The sequence below is a fragment of the Schistocerca serialis genome, chromosome 5 (assembly GCF_023864345.2).
Source record: "Schistocerca serialis cubense isolate TAMUIC-IGC-003099 chromosome 5, iqSchSeri2.2, whole genome shotgun sequence".
Taxonomy (NCBI): Eukaryota; Metazoa; Arthropoda; class Insecta; order Orthoptera; family Acrididae; genus Schistocerca; species Schistocerca serialis.
The window spans coordinates 187,465,500-187,490,404 of NC_064642.1; positions in this window are offsets into that span (position 1 = coordinate 187,465,500).

Genomic DNA, 24,905 nt, shown 5'->3' on the forward strand with positions numbered 1-24,905 from the left:
AGGCAACAAGAAGATTTGTGTTGATTGTTAAGTAATTATCTGCCCTTATTTAGCAAATGTCACAGAATAATCAAAGGTTTTGAATACGACATCAAGATGTATCCACACAAATCTTTTTCTCGCACGTCCTATTCCATTCCTTGGTCAAAGAGAGAGGCCGTCAAGAAAGAAATTGACAAAATGTTAGAGTGGGGAATTATATAGCCCTCTCATTCTGAATATTGTAGCCCTCTTTTGGAGGTCTCAAAGTGAATGGTGGTGTCAGATAAGTTCTAGACACCAGAGAAATAAACAAAATAATCATACGAGTACAGACAAGACCTGAAAATTTGGATGAGTTAATTCAGAAATTCTGTGGTGCCCACTTCCTGACATCTCTTGATATGAGAAGTTCATACTGGCAGATGAAAGTCTCTATTGAATCTCAAAAGTATACTGCTTTTATTTTTATGGGCAGAAGTTACCAATTCACTGTTATGCCATTTGGATTAAATATTAGTGGAGGTGTGTTTATATCAGCACTAGACACTGTACTTGGTCAAGATTTGCTCAATAGAATTACCTGGTATGTGGACAACTTATTGATCACTACCAAAACATGGGAAGAGCATCTCAGTCTGCTTGAGAAAGTATTTGTGAAATTCTTAGAGTATGGAGTAACAGTAAATCTAATGAAATTGAGATTCACCAGAAGTTCACTGATGTTCCTAAGACATATAATAACGCCAGATGGTATTATGCCAAATCCTATAAAAATGAGTGCTATCAAAGAGTGTCCCTATCCTAAACATAAAAAGGAATTAAAATCCTTCATAGGATTAGATTCATTTTTCCGCCAATATTTGCCTCATCACTTAATCAGCCAAGAATGTTTATTGCCATTATTACAAAAGAACATCATGTGGAATTGGACCCCTGAATGAAGTCAAGCATTTGAAAAAAATAAAAGAAGCCTTAGTCAATGCCCTGATGTTACATCATCCAAAATTTGAACAAGATTTTTGCATTACTACTGATGCTTCCAAAATGGGCCTAGGCACTACACATATTCAAATGGATGATTCTCATGACTGGCTAAAAGGATGGCCACAAATTGAAGAAGACAATCTAAACAAGGAGGACATTTTGAAGAAAGTTTACTTAAATCTGCAAAATCAAGTTCATTTACAAAAGGCAAAATTTAATAAAGGTGTGAAGAAGGTAATAACCTATGTTGTTGGAGAAGAAATACTGTTGAGAAACAATCCAAAGGCCTCAATAAAGAAAAGTTAGATAAGAAATGGCAGTGTTTATATACTGGACCACACAGAATAGTACAAATTCCCCATGAAGGAAGATATATACTTGTTGACTGTGATTCTGATGTGATAAAAGGTTTATTTCACCACACAGAGATAAAGAAATATTATCAATGAGGGAGTATGTACCATTTAAGAAGAGAAAATAAAGGAAAGGAAAATGAGAAAATTATTTACTAACAGCACTATGTTATGATACTTGAGCCACAGAATGAGCTTCAAGATGTACTATTTTTTTCGTTGTTTAAACACACCTAAAAGCAAAATTAATTGACTTCAAGATAATTAGTTAAGTTTAAAAGAATGCTACCTTAGTGGCATAAGTATTTTATGTTTATGAATTGTTGTAGGAATTTTATATGTGTATTAACATTTCATATGTGTGTAATGGACATGATCAAAGCTAGAGAACCATGTGCTCAAGACCATGAAAACATGACACAAAACATGCAAGAATAATTATTTGAAGTTCATGATAAACCAATGACCATTATTGTAGGAGAAAAAAATACAAGTCTCACAAATTTACGGTGGTAAGAAGATGGAGAGACTGTGATCTAAAATAAACTGAAGACAATAAAGTGATTGTACGAACATCAATATTGGATGACGATGTATGTTGTTGTTGTTGTGGTCTTCAGTCCTGAGACTGGTTTGATGCAGCTCTCCATGCTACTCTATCCTGTGCACGCTTTTTCATCTCCCAGTACCTAACACAACATACATCCTTCTGTATCTCTTTAGTGTATTCATCTCTTGGTCTCCCTCTACGATTTTTACCCTCCACACTGCCCTCTAATACTAAATTGGTGATCCCTTGATGTCTCAGAACATGTCCTACCAAATGATTCCTTCTTCTAGTCAAGTTGTGCCACAAACTTCTCTTCTCCCCAATCCTATTCAATACCTCCTCATTAGTTATATGATCTACCCATCTAATCTTCAGCATTCTTCTGTAGCACCACATTTCAAAAGCTTCTATTCTCTTCTTTTCCAAACTATTTATCGTCCATGTTTCACTTCCACACATGGCTACACTCCATACAAATACATTCAGAAATGACTTCCTGATACTTAAATCTATATTCGATGTTAACAAATTTCTCTTCTTCAGAAACGCTTTCCTTGCCATTGCCAATCTACATTTTATATCCTCTCTACTTCGACCTTCATCAGTTATTTTGCTCCCCAAATAGCAAAACTGATCTACTTTGTGTCTCATTGCCTAATCTAATTCCCTCAGCATCACCCGACTTAATGTGAGTACTTTCCATTATCCTCATTTTGCTTTTGTTGATGTTCATTTTATATCCTCTTTTCAAGACATTATCCATTCCGTTCAACTGCTCTTCCAAGTCCTTTGCTGTCTCTGACAGAATTATAATGTCATCGGCAAACCTCAAAGTTTTTATTTCTTCTCCATGGATTTTAATACCTACTATGAATTTTTCTTGTTTCCTTTACTGCTTGCTCAATATACAGATTGAATAACATCGGGGATAAGCTACAACCCTGTCTCACACCCTTCCCAACCACTGCTTCCCTTTCATGTCCCTCGGCTCTTATAACTTCCATTGCTTTCTGTACAAATTGTAAATAGCCTTTCGCTCCCTGTATATTATCCCTACCACCTTCAGAATTTGAAAGAGAGTATTCCAGTCAACATTGTCAAAAGCTTTCTCTAAGTCTACAAATGCTAGAAACGTAGGTTTGCCTTTCCTTAATCTAGCTTCTAAGATAAGTCGTAGGGACAGTATTGCCTCATGTGTTCCAATATTTCTATGGAATACGAACTGATCTTCCCTGAGGTCGGCTTCTACTAGTTTTTCCATTCGTCTGTAAAGAATCTGCATTAGTATTTTGCACCTGTGACTTATTAAACTCATAGTTCGGTAATTTTCACATCTGTCAATACCTGCTTTTTTTGGGATTGGAATCATTATATTCTTCTTGAAGTCTGAGGGTATTTCACCTTTCTCATACATCTTGCTCATCAGATGGTAGAGTTTTGACAGGACTGGCTCTCCCAAGGCTGTCAGTAGTTCTAATGGAATGTTGTGTACTCCTGGGGCCTTGTTTCAACTCTGGTGTTTCAGTGCTCTGTCAAACTCTTCCCACAGCATCGTATCTCCCATTTCATTTTCATCTACATCCTCTTCCATTTCCATTATATTGTCCTCAAGTACATCGCCCTTGTATAGACCCTCTATATACTCCTTCCACCTTTCTGCTTTCCCTTCTTTGCTTAGAATTGGGTGTCCATCTGAGCTCTTAATATTCATACAAGTGGTTCTCCTTTCTCCAAAGGTCTCTTTAATTTTTCTGTAGGCAGTATCTATCTTACTGTTGTGACTCGCCGATCATTCAAAGTGCCGCCGCGCAATTACGCGCGTCCTCTACATGCGGCGCTGTCTGCCAGCCATGCAGCAGCTGCGACACCTAAGCGGTCAGTGGAGCAGCAGCTGCTAGACTGGGGTCAGTGCTCATTTGAATGCTAATGTGTACACATGTCTTGCTTGTCAACTTACTCTGTGACTTATATGTGTTGTGTCGTTCTGAAATATAAGTGTTAAACTTGACATTATAACAATTGGCGACGACGATGGGATTTTTCCTTTTCACCATTGACCCACAGGGTTCCATGGCTACTCTCAAGCAACTATTGCAAAATCTCCTTGAACAGCAAACGCTTCTAACAGCAGCGATTCGTGATTTCATCACGGCGTCAAATGTGGGGCATTTCTCGTCATTGGCTATACCTCCTTTTCCTCCTTACGACGAGACGGCGGAAGACTGGACTGATTATGAAAAACGTCTTCGACAGCACTTCTTGGCATTTCATGTCACGGACGAACAACCATGTAAGTCTCTGTTCCTGTCCTAGATTTCACCTCAAATGTATCGGTTGTTGTCGCAATTGGCTCCTTTGAAGGATCCTGCGTCTTTGTCCATTGCTGAAATGTGCTCACTTCTGTCTATTTTCAAAAGCAAACGCATGTGGTAGCCTCTCGTGTTGCCTTTTATCATTGTCAAAAACAGCCACATCAATCCTATCGCACTTGGGCTGCTGAACTTCACGGCCTCAGTGGAAAATGTCAATTTGTTACTGACGTTCACAAAGAATCCTATGCTGATTCCATGGTACGGGATGCTATTATCCGGTCGGGGCCTGACAAAGAAGTTCGACAACGTGCCCTTCAGTTGGCGAATCTGACTCTGGATGAAGTTCTCTCCATTGCACAGTCTTTTGAAATTTCTCGTGCCACTGGGGCGCAAATAGAGGCGTGGGGTGATGTCAGGGAAATACAACCTGTGTGCGCTGTTGACGACGTGTGTGGCGCATCCCCGCCAGCCGATGTGGCCGCAGTGCGCTCCCACGTGCAGCCTCGGACTAGCCATAAACAACCCGCTAAGAAACTGCAGCAAAACCCCTGGCAACTTCTTTTATGTCTGCGGTGTTTTACAAAAGATTCACGCGAGGATTGTCCCCAATGTTGGACTGTGTGTCACAATTGCAAAAAGAAAGGTCATGTGTCTTCCGTTTGCAAATCTGACCACATACATGATGTTCATGAACATGACGCTGATTCTGATTCTGTGTTGTCCCTCAATTGCACTTCTTCCCTTTCAGGGAAGTTATTCCTCACTGTCCAAATCCTTGGTCGAGATGTTCGCATGCAAGTGGATACCGGTTCTGCTGCCACTATATTATCTTCAGTTGGGTTCTCCACTCCTGTCACCTGTCACTCGGCAATTACGGACGTACAATAAACAGAAGATTTCTCTCTTGGGACAGTTTAATGCTGAGGTATCTTACAAATCCATCGTTCGCACTGTTCCCATATTTGTGGTCGACCAGAGCAACACAGAAAATCTTTTTGGTTTCGATGCCTTTCGCATTTTTGGGTTCTCCATAGATGACTCTGTCAATATTGTCTCTGATGCTATTCCTTATGCTCAGCTGGATTCCTTGTTGATGACATTTTCGTCCCTTTTTTCTCCTGGGTTAGGCCATGCAAACAACTTTGAAGCTCATATCATGCTCAAACCCACTGCTCGGCCTAAGTTTTTTCGGGCTCGGCCCATTCCTGTGGCCCTTTGTGATCAAGTAAAACGGGAGTTGGATCATCTCACTACTTCAGGGGTCTTGCTTCCTGTCACTTCCAGTGAGTGGTCCTCTCCTGTCATTGTCATTGCTAAGCCAAATGGTGATATTCGTCTCTGTGGCAATTTCAAAGCCACTGTAAATGCTCAATGCCTCATCGACACTTACCCTATGCCCCGTCCTGAAGAACTGTTCACTAAACTTGCTGGAGGCCAGTATTTTCCCAAAATTGACCTGTCAGAAGCTTACCATCAACTTCCTCTCGACGCTGCTTCCCAGCAGTTTCTGGTCCTTAACACGCCTTTCAGCCTCTATCAAGACCAAAACTTGCTATTCGGGGTTGTTAGCGCCCCTGCTCTCTTTCAGCGATTCTTGGAACAATTATTGCTCCCTGTCCCTGGGTGTATCAATTACATGGACAACATTGTTGTTACTGGCTCCATCACTGAAGAACATCTTCAAAATCTCCACACACTTTTTCATGTCTTACAGACTGCCAGTCTTAAGTGTAATCTTCAGAAATCACAATTTTTTCAGGCATCTATCACGTACTTGGGGTTTCAACTCTCTCGGGATGGTATTCGTCCGCTTCAGCAAACTGTCGCTGCGATTGATGCCCTTCCTCACCCTACATCTGTTAAGGAACTGCAGGGCTTCTTGGGGAACATAGCATACTATCACAAGTTTTTACCGTCTGCGGGTTTGGTGGCTCAGCCGTTGCATCGCCTGTTGCATAAAAACGTGCCTCTTCACTGGTCCGCGTCTTGCGAAGCAGCTTTCCAGAAATTGAAGACTATGCTGAAACAGGCCCCGTGCTTGGCTACTTATCGACCTGGCCAACATATTGTTCTTGCCACAGATGCCTCTCAATACGGGGTCGGTGCAGTCCTTGCGCACCGTTTTTCTGACGGTTCAAAACAACCCATTGCTTATGCCTCCAAAACACTCACAGATGCCCAACAAAAGTATTCTCAAATTGAGAATGAAGCTTTGGCCATTATTTATGCTCTTCATAAGTTTGGTGTTTTTCTCTATGGCTCAAAATTTCATCTTGTTACGGATCACAAACCACTTGTTTCCTTGTTTCATCCATCAACGTCACTTCCCGACAAGGCTGCACACCGCCTCCAGCGTTGGGCTCTTTACTTGTCTCGTTTCAATTATGAGATTCACTTCTGGCCAATGGCTCAACATGCAAATGCTGATGCTCTGTCTCGCCTTCCCATGGGTCCTGATCAGGCATTCGATAGGGACGAACTTTTGTGTTTACACCTGGATGTTGCCGAGCAGCGGGTTGTGAATGGGTTTCCCATCACTGGGGAGAGGCTGGTGGCTGGTACGTGTTCTGACCCTACCCTCTCCCGGGTTTTATACTGTATTCAGAAGGGTTGGCCAGACTGCCCGTCCGCTAAGACTTCTGATCCGTTGCGGAACTACTACGCTTTGCGCTACCGCCTCACAGCTAGGGATGGTGTTATCCTCCTCTCCACTGACAATGCTTCACCGCGTGTTGTGGTACCTGCGCCTTTGCGTGCTTCGGTCTTTCGCCTCCTTCACCAAGGGCACTGGGGTGTGTCTCGCACATAATATCTGGCGCGCCGTCATGTATACTGGCCTGGCATCGACTCTGAAATAGCACACATGGTTGCTGCCTGCGGCCCTTGTGCATCACAGGCCGCTGCCCCGAAGTCATCTTTGTCACTGTGGCTTTCGCCTGAGAAGCCATGGGAGTGCATTCATGCTGACTTTGCGGGACCCTTTTTAGGTACTTATTGGCTCCTCGTAATTGATGCCTACTCTAACTTTCCTTTCATTGTCCGTTGCACGTCGCCTACCACCGCGGCAACCACCAGTGCTCTCGCCCGCATTTTTTCTTTGGAAGGCCTCCCCTCTACTCTTGTTACTGATAATGGTCTGCAATTTGACTCTTCTGAATATGCGGATTTTTGTGCTCATCACGACGTTATGCATGTCACGGCCCTGCCATTCCATCCACAATCCAACAGTGAGGCTGAATGACTGGTCCGCACATTTAAGGCTCAGATGTGGAAACTTCTGACTTCTTTTGCTGCTGATGCTGTGCTTCTCCAGCTTCTGGCGTCTTACCATTTCACCCCCATGGGCGACCACAGCCCAGCTGAGCTCTTACATGGCCGACAGCCCCGCACACTACTTCATCTTCTGTGGCCATCCACCTCACGGCCGCGGGTGCCTTCACTTGGCCGGTTCACCACCGACGACCTCATCTGGGTACGGGGATATGGCAGGTGCCAAAAATGGAGCCTGTGCCACATCTTAAGACACCGTGGCAGACGCCTGTATGAAATCCAGATGTACACGGGTGTTGCAGTGCGTCATTCGGACCAGCTTCGGCCTCGTGTGCCAGCAACGCCTGTTCCGAATGCCGTTACACCACCTTTGGCTCTACCTGACGCTCAGGATCTTGGCATCTCTCAATACTCACAATGCAGCCCTCTCACCATCATCGTGATGCCAGCACAAGAACAGACACCACCAGGAGATGTGCCCATGCAGGAACCGGATGACTATCCTCTGTCAGAGGAAATCTACTCGCCTCCTCCTCCAACAGACGCCGACACATCGCCCATGTCTCCTGTCATATCAACTGCACTTGCCGCAACGGGCAGATTGGTGCATGGGGCCCCAGCAGATTCGACCCCTACATCCCCTGTCATCTCGACCCGTTATCATCAGGGACACTTCCGTCCTTACGGGAAGTCTCCTCCTCGACACTTTACGGCAAGTCAAAGAACGCCTATGGACCTTAGCCATTTCCAGGACACCTCCATCAAGACCAGTGCAACAATTTCAAAGGGGGGAAAAGTGTTGTGACTCGCCGATCATTCAAAGTGCCGCCACACAATTACGCGCGTCCTCGACGTGCGGCACTGTCTGCCAGCCATGCAGCAGCTGTGCCACCTAAGCGGCCTAATGTGTACACATGTCTTGCTTGTCAATTTACTCTGTGAAGTATATGTGTTGTGTCGTTGTGAAATGTATGTGTTAAACTTGACATTATAACACTTACCCCTAGTGAGATAAGCCTCTACATCCTTACATGTGTCCTCTAACCATCCCTGCTTAGCCATTTTGCACTTCCTGTCGATCTCATTTTTGAGACGTTTGTATTCCTTTTTGCCTGCTTCATTTACTGCATTTTTATATTTTCTCCTTTCATCAATTAAATTCAATATTTCCTCTGTTACCCAAGGATTTCTACTAGCCCTCATTGTCTTACCTACTTGATCCTCTGCTGCCTTCACTACTTGATCTCTCAAAGCTACCCATTCTTTTTCTACTGTATTTTTTTCCCCATTCCTGTCAATTGTTCCCCTATGCTCTCCCTGAAACTCTGTACAACCTCTGGTTTAGTCAGTTTATCCAGGTCCCATCTTCTTAAATTCCCACCTTTTTGCAGTTTATTCAGTTTTAATCTACAGTTCATAACCAATAGTTTGTGGTCAGAGTCCGCATCTGCCCCTGGAAATGTCTTACAATTTAAAACCTGGTTCCTAAATCTCTGTCTCACCATTATATAATCTATCTGAAACCTGTCAGTATCTCCAGGCTTCTTCCATACATACAACCTTCTTTTATTATTCTTGAACCAAATGTTAGCTATGATTAAGTTGTGCTCTGTGCAAAATTCTACCAGATGGCTTCCTCTTTCATTTCTTAGCCCCAATGCATATTCACCTACTACATTTCCTTCTCTCCCTTTTCCTACTACCAGATTCCAGTCACCCATGACTATTAAAGTTTCGTCTTTTCATCATACATTTCGTCAATTTCTTCATCATCTGCAAAGCTAGTTGACATATAAACTTGTACTACTGTAATAGGAATGGGCTTTGTGCCTATCTTGGCCACAATAAGGTGTTCACTATGCTGTTTGTAGTAGCTTACCCACACTCCTATTTTTTTATTCATTATTAAACTGACTCCTGCATTACCCCTATTTGATTTTTTATTTATAACCCTGTATTCGCCTGACCAAAAGTCTTGTTCCTCCTGCCACCGAACTTCACTAATTCCTACTATATCTAACTTTAACCTATCCATTTCCCTTTTTAAATTTTCTAACCTACCTGCTCGATTAAGGGATCTGACATTCCACACTCCAATCCGTAGAATGCCAGTTTTCTTTCTCCTGATAACGACGTCCTCCTAAGTAGTCCCCGCCCGGCTTCCTCTTTCATTTCTGAGCCCCAATCCATATTCACCTACTACATTTCCTTCTCTCCCTTTTCCTACTACCAAATTCCATTCACCCATCACTGCAGAACCAGAAGAATTACTCATTCACTTTGTTCTTCTGTTGATAAAACAATATCAGGTGAAGACACAACACTTGCTCCAGAGAGAATTGCAAGACACACAGTGGAGAAGCGAGATGATGCTACAGTCTGATATGTCATTCAACCCAACACTGTATGTGGCTCTTTCAAAAAAGCAAGAAAAAAGAAGATGACAAAGCCAACTATAGCTGTGTATATGGCTCAGTGGAGGTCACAGTTTTTCTCTATCAGAGCTGGCTGCAATCCGTTTCTAGTGCAGTCAGTTGGAAGGGTTTCTCACCAAATAGTGAAGTGTTGTGTGTGTGTGTATGTGTGTGTGTGTGTGTGTGTGTGTGTGTGTGTGTGTGTGTGTGTGTGTTTTATGTAGTGAGTGTGAAGTGCATCATATTAGAAACTGAAATTTGAACAAATTCATTGATTTTTGCAAATTTATTTAAACGGGTAATTTCTGTTAGGCCCCATTTACAATTACTCATGTAAAATTTTGTGTAGAGTGTATGTTACAACCTGTGGTATGAATCTTGGGATTCCTGAACTTAGGTACAACAGCACAGTACACAACACTGCCATGCTCCAGGAAATCTGTAAGGTCTTTGATCTTATCGCGACATTAGAGATTTGGGGGTGGTGTAGCAAAACAAGGGGTAGCAAATTTGTTGTAAAAAATCAGTACATTATTTTATGGATGGTACTTTTAGTAAATGTATTGCATTCATTTTAAGCAATTGTTGATTTGTGAAGTCTTTGTCAAAACACAAATTAATTGTGATCTGAATCCATTTTGGAAAATTAATAGTTTCCCTCAGGCAATAAAATTTTATTGATTGTGAAATTTAACTCTCAGAGTCTATTTAGAATGGGAAATATTTAATATAAACATGTTTTGGTTTTTCAATGCAGGAAAAGGTGAGTGAATTTATGTGCAGCTTTTACTCTGAGACAATGACTCACTTAAAATGCCAGAGTGCACGTGTATAGTTCGCTTGCCAGTCTGGTGAATTTTATTTCATGATTCTGACTTGGATGGAAATAAATTCAGTTCCAGTTAGATTTTATGTAAGATAATGTCATTACAAAAGAGTTGTTTAGCTGGTCAGGGAAGTACTGAAAACTGCAGGCTAGATTTGAAATAAGTTATGTGCCAGTGCAAGATCAGGCTGTTTAGTGTATTGCGGACAATAGCTATGAATATGCTTGAATTTAATCCACAAAGCTTAAGTTAATTTTGACACAAGTGCTGATTTGGATAAAAACTAACCAAAGGGTTATTTAAAATATTGAGGATCAATTTAAATAGATACACGTACGATACTGTTGCAAAGCAACACCTTAAGGAATTCATTTAAACGGTTCACGACACAGTGAAGTCCATCACACACATAAAATGCTACATGAAGTATGATGATGTGTGAGAGAGTTTCATATCTTTTCCATAAATACCAATAAACAAACAATGAGATTACTTACTGTTGCATAATTTCATTGTACCACTACAGAACTTGTTATATTTACCATGTCTCTCACCGAGAGATCACAGGAAGCCAGGACAAACAAAAAGAAAGAAGATGCATCAGCAAAGTCACGAAGCAAATGAAAAATGAAATATAAATTGTTGCAGAGTATCTTTGTGACAATTATCTGTATCTTTTCGCTTTGGAGTACACACAAACAATTAAGTGTGTGATTTTACAAAAACCAATTAATTTTATCACGTTGCCTGAAAGCTAGAATAATGACATTTCCAGGTCTTTGAGAAATAAGTCTACCATGGTTAAAATGTCATGTATCACACTAATCTACCCGTGAATTGTAGTAAGCAGTACTAACACTTGAAGAAACAATATGATACTACATGAATGATTAGTCAGTAAGCATTATTTCAATGAAACAAAACTTCCTTGGCAACTAGTCTATGCTTTTATGTGTAACATTTCCTCATAAATCCTTGAACCAGTAGATGAGTATTTCCTTTCTTACCTCCCAAACAAGGAGGCGGTGCCAAGCATAGTTAGGCCAGCAAGGTGTAATGTTTTTCCCGCTCCTCTACCTAAGTAAGAAATGAGTTCCCATAAGTGATAAAAGCCTGTCTATAAAAGGAAGCATAAATGTATCATATGCTTGTATTGTGTCATAATAATGTAATATGTAATTAATTTGTACATGTGACGTGAATGAAGAGAAGTGGAAACTAACAAACAAATTGTAGTAACAGAATCCAGTTAATGAAATTTTATGAAGTTTTAAAACTTAAGAAATTTATGTTTGTAGTATAAGCAGTGGATGGATTGTCAGCCATAGGTATAATCTATCATGTTATGTATATTGTTGTAACTCAATACTTGTATAAATTTCCGTTGGAAACCAAACTTCACATGAAAAAATGAAATTTAAGGACAAACAATTTATGCTATGTTTTGGATGGCTGTACGTGTTTTTCAAGAAGTAGGTGGTCAAGATTGGTGACATGAACATGTGTGTGCAATGAAATAATTTCTGAGTATTGTGGCTCACAATGCTTGACACTTTAGCATGTGAACCATAGTTGTTCTAGCAGGTATTTATCTCACTGACAGATGCTGTTGGTCAGGGTTCTCTCTGGTGAAAATGTGAGTATGAAGGGGTAATAATGACCACTGGGCCATAAAAATGGATTCTGAACAATAAGTGCACACCCACTGCACCCAGAATGAAGACAAACGCCACAGCAATTCTTTGATATGTGACACTCAGGTGAAAGTGTGACACTCAATGTGAAATCAACACTAAGAAAGTGAGTGCATGCATGTGCAATGGTAGCATCTAGCAAGTTGACCGTTAGCGTCTAGCTCTTAACCACCAAATTAGGCAGTGCACCAGCGTGAAACCCAGCGGTGAGAATGGAGCAAACTGAACATTACTGTTAGCACACTAAATTCAGATATGTAATGGACTATCATATTATGTATATAATCTTTTAATTCCTTGTAGAAATTTAATATCCATAGGAATATCTGCCATATCCAGTCCTTTAAATAAAAGGTAAGCCAACAAATAAAGGGCATTGGATCCTATTGGCGAATGTCAATACATACAAAAACAAAACAAAAAAAAACTGTACATTTCTATATCACGTCAATGTACAGTGTGGGGGCAATTGGATATGTACATGGTGAAAGACCCCCAGGATATTGTAAAATTAAGATTTATTAAACAACAAAAAAATGAAACACTGATCGATCATAGGTGTAGGCAAAGACATTAATTATGAATGTGCGGTAAGGTGCAGACAAATGAAAAACAAAATTCATGCAATTTTTTGTATATTATTTTATCATTACACTCTCTCTTATATGTAGAAGTTCTGTCAAGTAGTGTCATGCAGAGGATGGTGGGCTGCAATTATATTCTACCACACATGTTCGAAATAAGAAAGAAATTTGCTACAAGTATTAAGTATTTCTTATTTAAGTGAAACCAAGTAAGGAGGATTTTCTTAATTAAGACAAGTGCTAGTGTACCAGAGAGTCTGCTGCCTACAGCTACAATTGAAGAAGTAAGAAACAAAGTCTGATAGCCTACAGAACATTTCTAATAATGCAATCATGTTATGCCAATTTAAAAAGTGTTTTCATATGCATACTTAATAACACTTAGTAATATTTATTTATTTTCTATTATTACAACACACCATGCATGTGGCATGTTTATACCAACTTCAGTGGGTCATGAGTTTGACAGGAATTTCATTTACATATTCTGCACATACAGTGCCATCTATTGATCAGTTTTCACACTATTTTTTTTCTTCTGCCATACGTTTTCACCCTTCTCTGATAACATTCTGTTGCGATTTGATGTCATTCTGACTGGTGTTGTTATTTCCACAACATTTTGGATGTTTAACTTTAATTATAATCAATCTGTGTATCAGCCAAATACTGCAATCTCGCAATCCAAAATTCACTTTGAAGGAGGTTGCAATGTTTTATTTCTTTGAAAAACATAAGTTCTTGTCATAGCTCATGCACATGGGTAAGTACTATCTCCTTCAACAACCAACTTACTACCGTGTGGAAAATGAAAGATTTTCGAATAAACAGGTTATGACAGGTGTTTGAAAAAAAAAAAAATTATCATCTGAACAACTTGCTCTGACACTTTTCTCAATTTTTCTTGCAATGTTTTTGCTATTAAAGCCTCCCTATGAGGAAAGCAAAGAATTATGATAACGTCTTCATTTCGTTTCTTTTATTTTTTTAGTTTTTATTCCCCCCCCCCCCCCCCCCCCTAAAAAAAAAAAAAAAATGAATAAGGCCCTTAATACAGCCTACCATTGAAGGGGAGTCATCTGTACAAATGCCTACACATGACTTCCATGTTAACTACCAATTATTAAGATCATGATTTAAAATGTTGAAAACATCATCACCTTTAGCAGACACACTTAACTCTTTGCAAAAAAGGAAACTCATTTACTATTTGATCTTGATTAATGAAATGGACAAATGCTAAGGGTTTTGATTGGTTGGTAATATCTGTTGATTCATCAACTTGCAATGCAAAGTTTGTGCTTGAGTTTAATACTGCATACATTTTCTCTCAATATCAGTAGACATTTCTATAATATGCCTGTGAACTGTATCATTCAACAAAGGAACCTTGCTTGTTTTCATAGCTGCTTCATTTCCTAGCAACATCATGACCATTTTTGGAAAGCAGGCAAAATAAGTGATTCACCTATAGTATGAGCTTTCATACTCTCTGCTATTAGTTCAGAGACTTTGTAGGAAGCAATCAGAGCTTTATCAGAAACAGACATTACACTTTTAAAAGAATTTGCTGCTCTTGTTTGCTGTTCACACAATCTCATGAAATATAAGGTTTACAACTTTGCTTCCACCATTTTTTCCCCAACATTTGAGGCTTTAATCAAAAAAATTGGTGACACATGTATCATTCAAAGTATTTCCCACCACTGGCCATAACTTTCTCCCATCTTTTGGGCAGTGTACTAATCCAGCGTCCAAAAAAATTGTTCATCTTTTGAAGTGATCCACGAATCGAACCAATTTGTGACTTCTTCATGAGATCAGAAGTGTTAGTCAGCCAGGCCATGCACCATTGATCTAAGCAATTGGTAGTCAGAGGGAGCAAAGTCTGAAGAATATGGCAGGTCAAGTAGGACTTCCCATTTTAACGTATCCAAGTATGCTTTGACCTATTTTGCAATGTGGGGTTGAGAGTTGTCATTCTGCAAAATCACTTTATCATGTGTCATGCTGTATAGCGGCCGTCTGTCTTTTAATGCTCTGCTTAAACACATTAATTGCGTTTGATAATGAGCACCTGTGATTGTTCCACTTGGTTTTAACACCTCATAGTACACAACACTGAGCTGGTCCCACCAAGTGCAGAGCTTGATCTTCCAGCCATGAATATTCGAGTTGGCAATCAACATGGAAGCATGCCTGGGATATCCCCACAATTTTTTGCATTTAGAGTTATCGCAATGAACCCATTTTTCGTCCGCAGTCACAATGCAATGCAGAAATCCCTTCCGTTTTTGCCTCTGAAGCAACTGTTCACAAACACACAAACGCCGTTCAACATCTCTTGGTTTCAGCTCACACAGGACCCAAGTTCCTTCTTTCTGAATCATGCCCACAGCCTTGAAACATTTTGAAATGGCTTGCTATGCCACTCCCACTAATCGTACCGGTTCTTCTCGAGTATGAAATGAGTATTCACTTAGCAATGTCTCCAATTCTGCATCTTTGAAAACATTCTCTCTTCCACCACTATGCCTATCTATGGTGTTAAAATCACCATTCTTGAAGTGTTGAAACAACTCCTTGAGAGCATTTGATGTGACTCAGCTGCTGTTTTATTCATATTGAGACAAAACAGTAACACCTCCCACAAATGACTAGAATTACGCATGTAAACTGACATTTTGAATCAAGAACAGCTTTATGATGCAGACACAAATCAACTAATGTTTGAATGAGGTTATGTTGACTGAGGTCCAAGCTAACTGCCTGATGTCTGCGATCTGTTTCTTTCGACTGCTACTTACCATTGCCGCCACCTATCGGCAAATGGCAGAAGCAAAGTTGTACACCTTGTAGCTTACAGGCTTATCTTGCAAGTAAATGCACTTTATATCCACATACTAAACATTGTGGGAAAGGATAACAATCCAAGTGAAACCATAGCTTAAGTAACTTTCATTGTACTTTCCTTTTTTACTTGCAATTAGCGTTTCTTCACTTCCAGAATTGGATTCTTTGATGACATGCTTGTTTTTCAGAAATCTGTCCATTTTATTTGATTGTATTTTGCATATAATTTCCACTTCTAGCGTTTTGAAAACAAACAGTATGATGTACACTAAATGTGAGCCGCATTTACGCTACTGTCATAACACCTGAAAGCTCTGCGATAACGTCAGGTGCACAACAATGGAAATGTGTTTCCTTCTGGCCATGGATCCTTGTGCCACCACAGGTTAACAGTGCTGCCAATGATAATTTTCAAGTTCTGTTACTCTTGCTGGAAGGTTCTGTCATGAATGCACAGGATCATTAAACTGCAGTGGAAATGATGGTCAGAAGTAGTAAGGCTTCATGAACAATGACAATCACGTTCACATGTGGTACTCATCTGTAACAAAGCACACAAAATGAAACTATTTTAGACACAGACAGCCTGAGGTCAAGCAAAAAGCAGCGCTCATAGACAATTTCCTCCTATTTTTCTCTTTTCAATAATATTTTATTGACAACAGAAAGGTATGCATTTTCAAAAAAATTTTATTAAATGTAACTGGTTGTGGATGTTATTGATAAATTTTTGATACACTCTCATGGTGCCTAAATAGGTCTAATGGCCAACAATAATAATATGCAATTCACTTCCTATGTGCTGTTGCAGTGCCACTCGGCGTAAGGTGGAATAGGTTAACAATCATTGGGAACGACATGAAACATTCCAAATTCTATGGACAAGTTGTGATCACACGCATAGTGCACAAGGCTCAATTTCAGCATTGCTACCATCATAAAAGAAAAATGTCCATAGGTGATCAATCGCTAAACAAAAGCATGACATGATCAGATAATACCTGTAAGAGTTTCGTCGGAAAAATCCATCAATTGTCAAATTTTTTTCATTATTTTCTCCTGATTCTGAACATTTGTATCTAACCAGAAATCCATTAATGCTTGACAATTCTGTGGATTAACTCAATGTTTATTTACAAAGTTTAATAGTGACATAAGTGTCATACAGTTTGATTACAGAAGGAACGGGACATGCGAAAATGATTTTCACGGTGCCTACAGGGTATAGGGTGGTGAGAGGGGCGATGGTTAGGAAAATTTCACAGCCAGTGCTTGTCATCAATGGATGCCTGTGCACCTGGTACTAACCAGTGTCTAAGATAGTTATATTTTACACACAAAAGTGAAAAGGATTTAATAAAAGTGAATTATTCCTATCAAAAATTGTGAAATTAAGGTAAGAGAATTGTAATGCAGTTCTAGTGCAAAGAGCTGAAGAAAATGTCATTTGAGGCATTTAATAGTTATGAATGTTCATGAACCAAAATGTTGTAAGAAACTAGTCGATGGTTGCAGTCTTGAACTGCAAGTTTTTTACAATATATCAAAAAAGTTAGTGTGTTGGCCACACCAAACTTTACAATGGATAAAGTTTTACATTTATAATTACAGTTGCATCCACTATGAAATGAATTAATTACTCCAATCACTGCATATTGTTATGATTGTAGCAATGTGTCAATTATCTGACCACTCTCTTTCTCGAAATCACAGCATTCTGCCATCCAAATAATTATTTTTGTCACCTCAGTGGGAATTACACTTTCCTTAGAATTCTTACACTTCTTGGTGGTGTAAAGAATGACCTTGATAGGCCAGCAATGGCTTTATCATCACTCATTATTTTAATATACCTTTGCCCAGTTCCCAAACAGCTGCTATTGTTAGATAGCTAAGATTAGCAGCGATGGAAGAGAGAAGACAGTCGGCATGAAACATTCTGAATACTGTTGACACTATAAGGAGAATAAGCCACCTTATTTCCTTAACCAAACTGAACTATTTGACAAAACTTAAGGACTTGTTCCATATTAGATTACCCAAAGCCCTGAATTTTAATATCAGTTTGAGGTTGCATTTCCTGAGCAGTAGTTTCTACATTACCTATCCTTTCCTCACAACTATCTGTCCTCACAACTATCTGTCCTATCTCCACCTGTTTTGTTACTTCCTCAATTGTTTTCTGGTCTATAAATTCCATTACCTCTTCCTCCAATACCTCATTTAATGACTTACACATTATAACAGCATTTTTGTCTAACTTCCTGTCCAGTTGTTATCTGTTAGTGTTTGTATTTAGTTTCCAATACCTCTATTGACTGATTTAAATGAGTTGTCAGTCCTGTTTTAATTGATTTACCTTTTGCCTGGTTTGATTTTATTTGGTATCCAAAGCCTGTATTAACTGGATTTGTCAACTAAATTTCACATCTACAGTTTGTGTAGCTTGACTAAATTTCACATATGCAGTTTGCATAGTTTGATTACATTTTGTATCTACAATTTGCATAGTTTGATTTTGCTTTTGTATTGGCAGACTAAATTGTGTCTGCATTTGTGATGACATTGCCTGCAACATGCTCATTATTGGATTATTCTTATCCAAGATGTTCAGATCTACTCCCATTTTCACTGTTCCTACTTCAATAGGATACATAACTGCCTTGCCTACCACTTTTTGATCTGAATCAACTTTTTTCTGCTTTATATTCAAATGTAGAATTGTAATTGAATCCTCTGCACTACCCTTGTCGAAATCTATCAGCTCTAGGTTCACTGTTATAAATTCTATGCCCTCTGTACTTCATGGATTGTCTTCAATGCCGTTCATGTTTGTATTACCACCAACAACATTCATTTTGTCTACATCTCCTAGTAGGCTATGCTCCTCTCCTAGTGACTGCTTATCTGCCATCTTGAAAAACTTTCTAGTGTTACTCAGTCAAAATAAGCAATTACTTTTTAAAATGTTTGTACTCACATTTACTAACTTTAAATTAATGTGTGAACGCTTCCTGTAGACTGTTCTTACCTAAAATCTCTTTAAAATTTTGAAAATGGCTCCCAATTTTGTTTTGCTAACTTTTGCAAAATCTTTGCAAGACTTGCCTAAACTTTCACTAAACATTATCCCCATGTAAGGAAGTCCTACGACCAGGAAACCACATGCAGTGCTCCACCCAGTTCTCTCCTTATTTGGATCATTTTTGCCTATAAAAGACCATGGTTGGTTATAGGACTTATAATTATAATGGGTGGACCCTTGCATGCAGTAAGACCAGGTGCTGATTTCACTAACAGCTCTAAACACTGCAGAGCTAAGCTCTTACCAGACAACCTTTAATTTTGAATAGTTGAAACTGATATAGTAACTTGACAAGCAAACAAGGGGGAGGAGAGCACACAGTATATGTCATAACCACTTTGAAATAGCGACATACACTACGTATGGACAATATGGATCCCACACATGTATTTTACTTTTTTTTACTGCAGCAAAAGACACTTTCATCAGAACAGAATAAATTTATTTTAAACTTGAGACACTTTTATGTAAAATAACACTGAAATGTTGAGTGGAAAGATCTTTCTAAGCACTGAAGATGCATTGTTACTGTGGTGGTGTTTTTGTAATTTTTGTAACTAATAAACACCTTTCTTTAACATTATCTTTACACAGAATTGACCAATGACTGGAAATGAGTTTTTGTACTGATGTTTCATGATAATTTTCAATGTGAAGAATTTTTGGACAGATAGTACTTCAATGCATTGTAACAAAAAAACTATCCTGCAGTTTTCTTGAAACATAAATTTAGTGTGTCACACATCATGAATCAGTACAGTCATATATTCCAAACACCACAGTAATAGTCTTTTTTGTAGTTATGAAAATGTGTACAATACCTTTTCTTATGCTTGTCAATGTAATAAAATAGCTGCTACTTTGTACACAATCTGATGCTTTGCTTAATACGGCAGCAATAATTTTAAGCACTTTTTATAAGCTGCATATAACCAGCTTATAATCTGAAAATGTTGCTGATTAAATATCAGAGTATGTGAAAGGGACACACTAAACATCTACTGAAGTAACAACACTATGATAAAGCTTGTTGCTTTTAAACACTTCACTTGTATTACTTAACTTGTACAAGATATCAATGAACCATGACTTTTACAATATATCTGTCACTATGAAAAATAGAATATACTCAACTCCATCACAGAAATACAGTGTGTACATAAAGTCCAGGAATACTTTCAATTATTTACTGCACAAGAACCAAATATTGTATAGATATCACACATACATCATTTTGAAGAGAAACCCTGAAAGTTTTTTTTTCATGTATACTGCCACAGTGTAGTTTGGTAATATGCTAATAGCCAGTACTAGTTACAAATATGGCAAGTTCAGGTGCAGAGTGAGCTTTCTGCGTGTTGGAGTTCGACAAAAACAAGTGTGCTGCAGCTGTTCAACAGATGTTTAGAACCAAGTACAATAAGAAGTCACCAACAAGAAATTGAGTGAAGTGAATGTGGAGCACATACAAGAGACATTCATAAGGAGTCCAAAGAAATCGGTGTGTTGTGCATCCCTTGAACTTTAAATGGCTCCTATGGCAGTGTGGAAAGTCCTGCAACAGAAACTGTCTATGAAAACATTCAAATTGGAGCTAGTGCAGAAGTTCAATGATGATGAAAAAGACAAGCGTTTTGAGTTTTGTTCACAGTTACAACAATTGAATTAGGATGGGGATGTCATTGTTGATCACTTAATTTTTAGCAACAAAGCCAGTTTTCATACTAATGGGAAAGTGAACAGCATAATTGTTGAATCTATGGTACAAAGGATCCACACGAATGCATTGGATTTGAGTGTGATTCCTGAAAGGTAAAGGTTTTTTTTGTGCCTTGTCGTATCAAAAACTGTACAGGCCAATCTTCTTTTCTGAGATCACTGTCACTGGATATTCCTACTTGGACATGTTGCAGCAGTTGCTGATGCTTAAAATGCAATTGGACTCTCCATTCATCTTTCAGTAGGATGGGGCTCCACCCCATTTTCGTTATGAAGTTCATGGGTACTTGAACACAGAGCTGCCACATCGATGGATCAGCCATGTTACAGAAAGGGACAGATGTTTCATGATATAGCCTCCCCGTTCACCAGATCTCACTCCATATGACTTTTTTCTGTGGGGACACATTAAAGGTCTGGTGTATGTACTACCTCTACTATGTTATGTAGCAGAGCTCTGGTATGTGGGAAGTGACTGCCGCAGTTGACGATGCCATGCTGGAACGGGTATGGTAAGAATTTGATTACTGTATTGATGTCTGCCGGGTCACTCAAGATTCGCATATCAAATGTTTGCCAAAAAGCTTTCAGAGTTTCTCTTCAAAATGCAATATGTATGACATCTGTACAATGTTTAGTTCTTGTGTAATAAGTAACTGAAATTGTTCCTGGACTTTATGTACACCCTGTATATGGAATTTAATATATGGATAACAAGCATTTGTATTTGGTATACTCATTCATCTGTAATTTTTGTTCACTAACATCAAACATGAGATATTTGCATCCAAAATTCCTGTTGTTGTGGTATTTGGAACATTTTAATATCTCTAACTATAAAACTGAGTGATCTTTTTAATGAAATTTTTAACCAATCAACTCAAATGTTTATTTCAATATGTAGTGTCTTATTTGGATGTACTTCCATAATAAAAATGATAGTTATGGCTACAATATTGTTTCAGAAGAAATGGATTCAATGACAAGAAAATTTCATCCATTTTCTCCATTTTTCTACTTACATATGAGTACTTTGCAGCTTCACTCTGGCGAACTACAAGAGAAACTTATAATTATTTCAGGGAATCAATACTTCTCCATACAATCCAGGTAATTGTTGTAATTAAAATAGTTCATTAATTATTTTCTATACGTTGAAGAAGATAGAGGTACTGTCTGCAATTACTGACTTGTTCCAACACTAACATTGTTTTCTAAAATTTTTGAGAAAGTGATGAACTTTATGCTAATGTTGTGCTTCAGAGCAGCTCTTGAATTGATAACACCATTTATACATCCATTCTACAAACGTTACAACATTTAAATAAAAAAAACCAGTACTATGTGCATCCTCTGTGATGCACACAACGCATGTTACTGAGTGAAGGACAAGTTTTTGTTAGGAAAATTATTTTTACAGCTAAAAATAGCTCATTATACACTTACAAAATAAATATAGAAAGTTGTTCTACATAATTTGAAAGTGTAGAGATGGGGTTATTTCTCTGAGGAGTAATCATTAAGGATTTTCACAACATTCGATGTCAGGAACACTATTTTTCCCCATAAATGTAAATTTCATTCACACATATCATAATTAGTTCTTTTGGCTGATGACACAGGTATTGGTGAATCTCAATAGAAGTAAAGTAATGGAGGAAATGGAAACTGGTGTTTTTAAAAGAATGCTGTCCCTCTCAATCAAAATAAAATAAAATAACACATTGTATTCACTGATGCCAAGAGGTACAATTCTAGTTCAGATCAAAATCTTGGGCAAGAGGTAATAAGGCAGAAACACCATACTTAACCTTAAAAAAAGAGCTACTTATACAAATTGATTCATCCTTTATGAACTTCATGTCACTGCATTTTATGGAGAGAGAGAAATCAGCTAGCATAAATTGCTTACTTTCACTCAAAAATGACCTATGGAATTATATTCATTAAGAAAAATTTATCAAAGTGAAATACAACAGGGTGTAACAATTAACATCGAATACTCATCTTTCTTTCTCAGCAATATCTGATGCTGCAGTGGCTGTAAAATAATTTGCAGGTATCTGATCCTTCGTGAGTTTTTGTTAGCTTAGCTTTTGATTTGGTAGAGCCAACAGAAATTTCAGGAAATTCAGGTTGATAAACTGCTTCTCTTCCAGAACTACACATTTACTGCTTAACATGCTTACAGAACTGTTACAAAACTGACTCACAAACACTGTTGTAAACTGAGACCCTGATAACTGATTTGCCACTACTTACATATTATTTTAAGAATTATGTCATCTATTATTAGACAAGAAATTTATGGATGGTTTATACAGGCTGACATCATTGAATTATGTATTAGTTGTCTTCTGCATAGTGCAATATAAAGTTTTGTATGCGTTTAGCTTTTAGTATTGAAATTCATAAAAAAATGTTGGATTACAATGTTTATAAAGTTGCATATCTCAAGTAGAACAAAAAGCTAGCTTCACTTCCTTTGAAAGATATGAGGTGCGGCTAGAAAAAAACCGGACTGATGCTGGAAAAATCATTTATTTACAATTATTTACAATTTCATGTTATCTCCTTCAATGTACTCTCCTCCTCGGTCTCTACACCACTCCATACGAATTTTCCACTGTTTATAGCAATGCTGCAGATCACTTTCGGTAAGTACATACATTACTTCCGTCGCTTTTTCTTTTACTGCTTCAACAGTCTCAAATCTAGTTCCTTTCAAAGCTGACTTGACTTTAGGGAAAAGAAAAAAGTCACAGGGGGCCAAATCAGGTGAGTAGGGTGGATGATCTAAGATAGGAATGTTGTGTTTTGCCAAAAACGTTTTCACTGACAACGCACTGTGAGCTGGGGCATTGTCTTGGTGAAGGATCCATGACTTTTTTCTCCACAAATCGTTTCGTTTTCTCCGTACTCGCTCACGTAGGGTAGCCAGGACGCTAATGTAGTAATGCTGATTCACTGTTTGTCCCTCTGATACCCAATCAATGTGCATATTCCCTTTGATGTAAAAAAAAAATCATCATTGCCTTGAATTTCGATTTTGACATTCGTGCTTTTTTTTGTCGTGGAGAACCAGGAGTTTTCCAATGCATTGATTGGCGTTTAGTTTCGGGATCATAAGTAAAAAACCATGATTCATCACAAGTAATAACATTTTGTAAGAAGGTGGGACCACTTACAATGTTTTCCAGGATGTCAGAACAAATCATTCTTCGGCGTTCCTTCTGTTCAATTGTGAGACACTTTGGAACCATTTTTGAACACACTTTGTTCATGTTGAAACTTTCATGAAGAATCCACCTAACACTTTCCTTGTCAACTCCTGTTAACTCAGACACTGCTCTGATTGTTAAACGGCGATCTTGTCGAACAAGTTTACCGATTTTTTCAATGTTTGCATCAGTTTTTGCTGACAATGGTCTGCCAGTGCGAGTGTCATCACTGGTGTCTTCGCGGCCATCTTTAAATCGTTTAAGCTACTCAAACACTTGTGTTCGCGATAAACAATCATTGCCGTACACTTGTTGTAACATTACAAACATTTCACTTGCAGATTTTCCTAGTTTGAAACAAAATTTGATGTTAACACGCTGTTCTTTCTGTACACTCAACATTTTCCGACGCACAGATAAAACGTCAACTACTTAAAACAGACGCCACGGGCAGACTGAGTGCAGGAGGCAGATGAAACTCGAGCAGTAGGTGGAGCGAGAGTGACGTGACAGGCCACACGACTTTCAGGCTTATTGCATTCGTTTTATTGTTTCGCCAGTACTAGTCTGGTTTTTTTCTAGCCACACCTCGTATTCTGAAATTATTATTGATTATGTTTTGCATAAAGTATCGATCAGTAATAGTTCATGTCATACATATCCTAACGACAAAATATTGGTACATTTCAACACCCCTCCTCACCCCCTCCTCCAGAGTAGCTATATGAGAATCAGATACAACATACTCTGCCAAAACAATTTCGAACATTTACCAGAAACTTAGTGCAAAATTCCTCAAAAGTTACCATTCAGCACAACATGCGGTTGACTACAGTGAACATAAAATGCAACTGTGATTGTACTATGCTCAAAGTGTATCTTACCATAAGATTCAAATTTAAACCTTTTCCATTTCCACATAATTTTAAAAAGAAATAAATGAATCAATTGTACATAATTATATGCAGAAAAGTTACACATTCTTTGCTGTTATATACTTATCTAACTGCCTGGTGAGATTCCAGTCTGTTTGAGATAACACCTTCTTCCAGTCTCT